The 9,842-nt window shown below is 36.3% G+C and overlaps 1 protein-coding gene across 1 annotated transcript in view; it reads right to left on the reverse strand.

Moving 5' to 3' along the window:
- LOC140155707 (long-chain fatty acid transport protein 6-like) overlaps positions 1–8,115 on the reverse strand; it is a 49,925-nt gene extending 41,810 nt beyond the window's left edge. Inside the window, exon 1 of the mRNA XM_072178642.1 lies at positions 7,976–8,115. The gene's annotated coding sequence lies outside the window, so the exon portion shown is untranslated. The remainder of the gene's footprint in view (positions 1–7,975) is intronic.
- Positions 8,116–9,842: the final 1,727 nt, after the last annotated feature.

Here is a 9,842-nt window from a genome sequence, read left to right on the forward strand (position 1 = left end):
GGCTGGGACCGAGACTACAATCATGATTTATGTAAGTGTTAAAAGTTTTTTTTTGAAATGATTATTTGAAAATCAAGACTAGAGACCTTTCATAGACGTGATGAAATTGTAATAGATAATAAGATTAATGATTGTTATGATAAGTTTTAAAACAGTTTAAAAACAGTAACAGATCATGAAGATGATTTTGTTTCAAAATAAACGATGTTATGACTAGAGGCTGCAAACGTAATCATGGTAATGTAAGCCGTGGCGTGTGGTGTTTCTAATTCTGCGTGTGAGCACTGTGTCCATACTAAATTTACCAAATTATAAAATATCTCGAGATGTCAAACAATTATACAGAAGTGGTTTCATTTCTAACTAAACTATTACCCTCACATGTACGATCTTGACATTATAACTTCAATTGGCTGGCAGCAGGTTATGGGGTTTCCAACAATCAACAAAATAGAATTCGTGATCAAGAAGCATTATTAATCCCACACTAAAACCAGATGGTCTTGCAAGGGTTGAGGGGCTGATGTTTTCACTAAGTTGAGCGAGACATAAAGGGAAATAAGAAGAAAAAAAAAAGAAAAGAGGGAGACACCCCATGCACCAGATTCTCATGCTTCACAGCCCACATAAATTGAATTGTTGTTGGGGCCCTTAATCATATCCAATAGACCATTACTTGGCACGTTCATGCCGTTGAAGGGGGTGAACATAGACATCACGTATTAAAAACTAACGAAATCGAGGTCAAGAAGGGTATCACCCCCTTCCGTTATTTCATATGGTATTGTCGGCCGTTGGAGTGCATTCTACCGTCTCATATAACCCTGATATCACAGGCGACATCATTATCAAATTAAATTAAATTCAAATAAATATATATATATATAATATATATATTAATCATAAGTATACCAAATTTCAATCAAATCAAATCCTACATTTTACAAGGAATTACCTAGGGCTTAGAATCGACCAGTGTCGTTGTTGCTATGCACCTCCGTATTGGTTCAAATAGTATACGAGTATCGCGTCAACACGCACTCGCTAAAGTGTGTTATATCGTGTCATATCACATGGCTAAGAACCAATAAGATTACAGGCAGTGTTTTAAGAATACGTGATTTATATAGGAATGGTATATAGCCCTAATCCATATTCACTGCTTAATTTACATTTTACTTTACTTGTCAAGGGTTCGGTCACCCATCTTTGCACAGTATTTTTTGTGGGACCAGAGAGCACATCAGACACGCCAAATTGCATTCTAAATACGAGAAATAACCTTCTGATAACTAATGATTTAGATTTTTTTGAAATTCGCGATGTAATATAAATTTTATGCCAAAACCTTTTAGGCCTTTTGGGGAACTTCATGTATATCTTCAATACGAAAGATCATAAAGTCCATAAGATCATAAGGTCGGCTTTTCATCCCAGAAACGTACACTTTATTAGTACATAGCATAAAGTCTACTTACTTTTCTTCGTTAAATGTCAAAACATTAATGTCAATTTTAAATAATTTGCCATAAAATTTGTATTATATCGCAAATTTAAAAAAAAAAATCAAAATTATTTGATATTGGAAGGACATTCCTCGTATTCAGAATGCAATTTGGCGTGTCTGATGTATTCTCAGGTCCCACAAATGTACTATGCAAAGGTGGGTGACCGAGCCCTTTGCATATATTGTTCATTTCCCATTACATCAGACACACCAAATTACATTCTGAATACGAGGAATGTCCTTCTGATATCAAAAGAATAAAACGTCGCTATCCGAACACTTAATGCAGTGTTATTGTGTAATGAAAAGGATTCCTATTATCGGTTCCTTTTGTCGGTGGTTCGGAAGATGTGCTCAGTATGATAGGAAAGCGTACAAACAGCGGAGTGAAAATATAAGAAGCATGCAGGTTTTTGTTATCTGCATATTTTGGCATGGGTTTTGACATGATGCATTTAGGAATTTGTAATATTGTCTTAAGAAACAACAGAATGTTATCTAATCTCTGCATTTCATAACACGATGAACTTTTTTTTATCGTTCCGAGAAAACATCGTAATCGGAACCAGACTTCTGCACGTATTGTTAAATGAGGTCTGAAGAGGAGTTCAATTTCAATTTCATTCGCGGAAAACTAAAAGTACCCTCTCGCACCATCTACTCAAGGTATCTTTGTTGACATAAAGACTATGCTTTGACCCAGGTATACCCAACACGCTACAGGCACGAAAACAATGCGCTATTCTAGTTAAATTCCACACACCCCCTATGGAAGACATGACCTCAATCTTCCACACAGGGAGAGTGGATTTCAAATGGGGTTACCTAAATGGGTGACTCCATCTGAAATCTACACTCCCTGTGTGCATGGTGTGGGAGACTAAGGTCATGTCTTCTATAGGGGTACCGGGTATATGGATTTCAACTGGAATAGTCCAATGTTACTTCTCGAGTTCATTTCATAGGTGTGGTTCTTTTGCCCCGAAGTATAAAATTTGGCTTTTTGAAAAAGAATTCTTCTCTCTTCATGGAACACCTGTGTCTGCAAGATATTTTTGTTTGGAGGTAACACTCGGGTATTGTTCTTATTGAAGAAGAAACTTGGCCAGATAACAATAGGTGGGGAAATATGTCGGCAAGTTGAGAAAGGTGCGAACCGATTCAGACGTAACAAGAAAGAATTGCCTTAAGACAGAACCGATTTTGTCAGCATGCATGTGTGTGAGAAGATATCTTAATATATATCGCCTTGTGTCTGATAAAGGCAGGGGTAAAAGGGGGACAATGTTCAGAATTGAGCTGTGGTGAAGATACATGTGTGCGGTATTTCTTAGTAAAGTGACCCACCTACAATCAGATTCATTTATATGGCCAGGAGCCAAAAGACTGGACATTAAGAAAGTACATTTACCTACGAGACGGTCATTTTTGAGGCAATCCGCGCTTTGTAGTGTTATTTTTAATTGTTTTCCTCCCACCTATTAGGTGTCAGGAAAACAATTTGGAGGTACTGGGGCTGGGCACTAGAGTGAAGAAAAATAATTTAAAAGTGCAACCTTTATACCACCTAGGACGTTTTGCAGCGTTTGAACTTATGTCTTTCATGTGCATTAAGTGTACCGTACTTTACGATGTGCATTTTGGAGGATATACCGCCAATATGGCGGAGCCATCAGAAACTTTGGTGACTCTCTACACGAGATAGTGATCCACATTAAAACGCCATATAAAAGTGTCTATATTACTAGTATTCACAGCACTCGAACCCGCATCCGAGAAATTACTCTTTGCCGTCCACATTTTATCCCTAAAAATTTGCTCCGCCCCTGCCGCCATACATTTTTTAAGTACATTATGCCCCATCATGGAAACAAATTGCCAGAGCAAAGACCGTAATAAAGATTGTCTATTTATGTACTTATATCATTTTCAAGTGATCACTAGTGTTACTGTGATAGATAATTTGTAAAGATATGAAAATACAACACGCAAGTTATTAATAATTTTTTTTTAATGTTACAAATTAGTATAAATGTTCAAAAGAATTTCGCAAACTTGGCAAAGGTGAAAATCTGTAATGACGACATATGAAATACATGACATGGTGTAACATGATACCAATTGGACAGTTGCCCGTTCATGATCCCAGGTGATTCAAAGTGTGATGAGTCCATCAGATACCATTACGGAAACACACGTGACGCTCTGGAATTTTTAAACGTGACATCGCCTTATTTTCTTTTATTATTATTGTGCGCTTCTTACATATAAGGTGTCATAAAAAGTTCAGTCGTTTACAAAATATGTTGTCTATTTTAAAAGTCGATGAAATCAGATTCGGGATTACCGTCAGGGGGTGGGGGTACAAGTGATTTTCCAGTCAAGTTTTCGAGGGGATGGGAGGGGGGTGTTAAAAAGTAGTCGTACTTATCCGCTCCTCAAATGGATTTGAGCGCGACGGGTACGTGCCGTACGCCCGGCCGTACATGTTGCAATTTAAATGCCAATTATATAATGTTCGAATAAAATGTTCAATTTTAATGCCGATTATAAGTTCAATTAATGCTAATAACCGTTAATTTCTGGGCAGCAACAAACCTAAAGGACGATGAACACCACAACTGTTTTTAATACTTTTCCTGGTATATAGTTCACCTTGCATTTCGTCGGAACGCCACTGCTGTAAATGGTAAATAAACGCTATATCGAAAATACACGTGTACATACACGTGACTATAGCCTAGTGTGTTTATAGCAAACGAAAGCACACCCCGTCAACATAAACTCACATGTTCCCGCGTATGGCAGGCCCACCCTCACCCCACACCCATCCACCCCCACACTCATACATGATACGTGCCAAAATCTTATGATCTGCGTCATTAACGATTATGACGATATCATGACGATTAGCTACCATTAATGACTCGAGCTGTCATCGAAATGTCACGAAATTGCCAAAATTGTCCAAGTAACCCTTGGCTGCCCTCATTCAAAAATCTGTACTTCTACACAGTCATCGTGACTCTTTATTCAGTTCAAAACAAGGGTACCTTACTTAGATAGAATTTCAAATGTATTTACAGTATTATTCACAATTAAACCTTTTATAATCTTAAAGACAATATATTTTCTGTATGACAGATGAAGGCCCATTCAGTGATTTGCTCATCCGGAAGATCGTAAAAATGGTACCTTTGTCATTGTCATAGATGTGCTAACATAGCCTTCTAGTGGTTCAGCCGAAAGCCGTGCATATGTATAAGACACAAAAAAATAAGCCATTTATATGAATCTCTGTAATTTATATAATGACATAATTAGCTACATGTATTTGAACGGGGCTTCAACTTCGTCAGTACGCTATTTTCGTCGTTGTTTCGCCAAATTTTTCTTCCAAATGACAATTTGACTGAAGAGGAGATCACGTTGAATTACCCGTACTGGTCTATGGCTTCGGTAGGATTGGCAATGGACATTGTTTCTTTTGGACTGCATGGCCATTATCTTATGAAAATGGTGGTACCAACCAAGAGTAGTTCACCAAAATGAAGATGGGGCAGTATTGCGTATTTGTGTAAGAGGCAAGGCCACGGAAAGATGAGCAACATGTGGACAGAATCGTGGATGTCATGATACAGGAAGCGAGAGAATTGGAAAATGATCATTTCATGCTAATAGTGATGTCACTATTAAAATCACAAGGGAAATCAATATTGTGTAGTCAATTATTTATTACTTGCTTTATCGCAAGTTAATTTCTTTGAATTCTAAGTAAACTAGCAACAAATGCAATGGTGATATCTTTGCTTGGATCGGTTACTGACTAAGGCAGTTTACGACAACATTTATTGCTGGTGACGGATTTGTTTCTTCGAAAATCGGCTGAGGAAAGCTCATTATTTTTATTATTAGATATTTAGATTCAAACGTAATTTGAGTTAAATATATGTAAAGCAATACTATTCTGATAAAATAATAGTCTTTGGTGGCCAAATGTTTTATCATAATGTAAAAATGAGGAAAAAACAAGATGCAGGAAATTCGGAGACCTGGTAGATCACTAAGTCGAAGAAATGGTGTATTTTTTAAAATGACCCAATCCTCTTATATAATTTTCTAACACGAATTAGACACGAACCTCTGAATCGAATGAAATTAAACATGAAGCATGTTTGGATTTATCATCACCCGTCATACAGTGAGTAGCCAGCCCTTTAGGTCAGACTTTTGTCCCCATTTGTCAATGATAATTTTCCGGCTATCCCCCCACTTCCAATATTTCGCATTTTCATCCCCATTTGCCAATTTTCTTCCGATTGTTCAAACTTTTGTCTAATTTTTGTCATTTTAATGACACTTTTTACTCTTGGCCATCCTCATTTTATGACTGAAAATCTCTGTGGTGGAATCCCCCAACCATCCTTGCTAAGTCCATCCATGCCGCATGATACATGTCAGGGCAAACACCATAATAATGATTTTCTACTTGATGTACTTATATTTTTCAAGTGATCACGGTAATAGATGATTTGAAAATCAGCTAAAATTTAAAAAAATGTTACATGTATAAGTTCAAAAGAATTTTATAAACTTGGCAAAGGTGCAAACAAAATCTATTATATGACGAAATGCATGACATGGTGTAACATGATACCAATTGGACAGTTGCCCGTTCATGATCCCAGGTGATTCAAAGTGTGATGAGTCCATCAGATACCATTACGGAAACACACGTGACGCTCTGGAATTTTTAAACGTGACATCGGCTTATTTTCTTTTATTATTATTGTGCGCTTCTTACATATAAAGTGTCATAAAAAGTTCAGTCGTTTACAAAATATGTTGTCTATTTTAAAAGTCGATGAAATCATCATCAGTATCAGATTCGGGATTACTGTCATTATAATGTGGAAGATATGCTATATAATTGATGGGTACCAATCATTTTGATACAGCCTGTATTAACTCGAATATTCGAAATTTTTTATTATGGTAATTTTGGATTTGGGTTTTTTCCCCTTTAGTTTTTCTGAATGTAAAAATTAAAAAAATTGAAAAGAGAAAAAAGTAAACAAAACATCAAAATATGCAGAAAAAACGACTGCGCTAATATACGAATCTCATAACGCGAGCGGTCCTGAGACAAACCTCTTGTTTGTTTATTTATTTATTTATTTGCTCAGCGGTGGCGCCAGATTTTTTTTTTTTTTTTTTTGGGTGGGGGATGTGGTGGGGACATGGGGGGGCAAAGTGAATTTCAGGGGGACAAATCAACCAATTTTTTTTGGGGGAATGGGGGCTGGAAAGTTATGACTGGGGGAATTCCCTGTGGCGCCACCACTGTAACCACTAAGCCTTTGGACTAATAAATAAACGTTGGCAGATTTGTGCATACCGACGAGTACCATACACCATCCCTATGTAAGACGTCTAGTGAGTCGAGCGCGGGCGGGCAGCGACAATGACAAAAGCAACATTTTCCGGGGGGTGGGGGTGGAGAGGAGTGTTAAAAGTTGTCATACTTATCCGCTCCTCAAATTGCTCAGTGATCGCGACGTGCGAAGTACGTGTTGCAATTTAAATGCCAATTATGTCCGAATAAAATGTTCAGTTTTAATGTCCAATTAATGCTAATAATTTCTGGGCAGCAACAAACCTAATGCATTTCGAATCACGGTCAACTTATCGGAACGCCACTGCTGTAAATGGTAGCAAACGCTATATCGAAAATACACGTGTACATACACGTGACTATAGCCTAGTGTGTTTATAGCAAAGCACACACAAACACTTACCCCGTCAACATAAACTCACATGTTCCCGCGTATGGCAGGCCCACCCTCACTCCACACCCATCCACCCCCACACCCATCCACCCCACACCCCACATGATACGTGCCAAAATCTTATGATCTGCGTCATTAACGATTATGACGATATCATGACGATTAGCTTACCATTAATGACTCGAGCTGTCATCGAAATGTCACGAAATTACCAAAATTGTCCAAGTAACCCTTGGCTGCCCTCATTCAAAAATCTGTACTTCTACACAGTCATCGTGACTCTTTATTCAGTTCAAAACAAGGGTATCTTACTTTGAATTTCAATTATTATACAATTATTCACAATTAAAACTGTTCTATTTTTAAAGAACATATATTTTCTGTATGACAAATTGACAATTAAACATAATGTTGATCTATCAAAAAAGTGTTTTAAAAGTAAATGATTGGGCGGGTACATTAATCCTGCTTGCGCTCGCGATATATCAAGATGATGATCAGACATGGTTTAATCACATATCTGTGGTTTAATAAATACAAACTATATTAATTTATCATCGCCCTTTTAAAGATAATTTGCTGTCAATTAGAACAGTGCACCAAACATTTAAAATATTATATACCTCGGTAAATTAAAGTCATTATTAAAAGAAAGTTAAAACATTTATATGAGACTTACCAAATAATATACGACATCAGTGCAAAAGCCCTTCTCTTCCTCGACGTGAGTTTTCCTGACTTCTATACTGTGGGTTAACTTTTAAAAATTTGCTGCTCATGCACAGGTTGAAAATACAATCATCACCTACGACTGACAAAGTCTTTTTAAAAGTAATGGTACTTTTTGGCACGCTTATATAATTGAGATTCAGATTGCTGTCCTCTGATTGGACGAAGATTCAGAGAAGTATAAAGTATCGTGGTCTCCTGAGATTCAGTAAAAGTTCTGTGACAATAAAATGTTTGGCTGATTGCCGGAATAAAGTGTTGAGTAGATGAACCTAGCATAGTACTCCAACAGAGACGTCCTGGTCATATATCAGTATATAGCTCCAATGAATGAATTCTCCTCATTTTATTGGATCGGCTACAAGGTGATGAAAAGAGCGTTCCTAATCGCTCACGGCAAGGCACGCCTCAGCAACTCTTTGCCAGTAACTTGCTATAGCATAGCTACTGCTATTAGACCTCACTCATCCGCTAACCCTGGCATTGGGATTGAATGAATGAATAGGAATGAATGGTCAAGGTACTTTTTGGCCTTCTTATATACAGCTTCAAGTTCTTTACTTTAAGTGTTTTAAGTTTAGTGGAGAAATCTATTAATTCAATGAGAACCGTAAATAAGATGTCATGGTTGTTCAGTAAACAAAATGATCATTTCAATGGTTGCTTGTACCTTCAAAATGTACCAATTTAAGGATAATAGTCTTATGATTTGTAGGTCAAATTCGGAATATTGTTTGTTAAATTTGTAATGAATATAGACAATTTTCAACTTCATTAAGGTGCCGGGTCCTGCCTGAAGAGCACACCAGACACACCAAATTGCATTCTAACTGCGAGGAATATCCTTTTGATAACAAACAATTTTGATTTTTGAAATTCGCGATATAATACAAATTTTATGGCAAATTATTAAAAATTGATATTTTTGACATTTACACAGTCCTCGAAGTAAACTTTATAAATCTATTGATATGTACTTAAAGTGTATGTAGCTGAGAGGAAAAGCCGTCTATCATTTGAAAACTTGACCTTTCGTATTGAAAATTTCCCCCAAAGACCTAAAATGTGTATGTGCTTTCGGGAAAAAATATATATCTTCAATACGGAAGGTCAATATTTTCAAATGATGGACGGCTTTTCCTCCCAGCTAGATACACTTTAAAGTACATACCATTACATTTATAAAGTGTACTTTGAGGACTGTTAAATATAAAAAATATAAAAAATATCCATTTTTTTTCAATAATTTGCCATATAATTTGTATTATATCGCTAATGTAAAAAAAAAAAAAATAATATTTAATATCAGAATAACATTCCTCGTATTCAGAAAGCAATTTGATGTGTCCGATGTGCTGTCCCACAAAAAATAATGTGCAAACGTTGAAATCCAAATCCAATTCCTTAAGGGAAGGGGTATGAACGTTTGGACAGTATTTATTGTGGGACATTAGAGCACATCAGACATATCGAATTGCATTCTGAATACGGAGAATGTCCTTCTGATATCAAATAATTTTGATTTTTTGAAATTCGCAATATACTGATATTTAACAGTACTTGATGTAAACTTTATAAATCTGATGATTTATACTTAAAGTGTATGTAGGTGGGAAGAAAAGCCGACGATCAATTGAAAATTTTGACCTTTCGTATTGAAGATATGGATTTTTTCCCCAAAACACCAAAAAAAAAAAGGTCTTTTTGGGAAAAATCCATATCTTCAATATGAAAGGTCAAAATTTTCAATTGATCGTCGCCTTTCCTCCCAGCTACATACACTTTAAGAATATATCATTAGATTTATAAGATTTATT

This window comes from Amphiura filiformis, chromosome 6 (genome assembly GCF_039555335.1).
Source record: "Amphiura filiformis chromosome 6, Afil_fr2py, whole genome shotgun sequence".
Lineage (NCBI taxonomy): Eukaryota > Metazoa > Echinodermata > Ophiuroidea > Amphilepidida > Amphiuridae > Amphiura > Amphiura filiformis.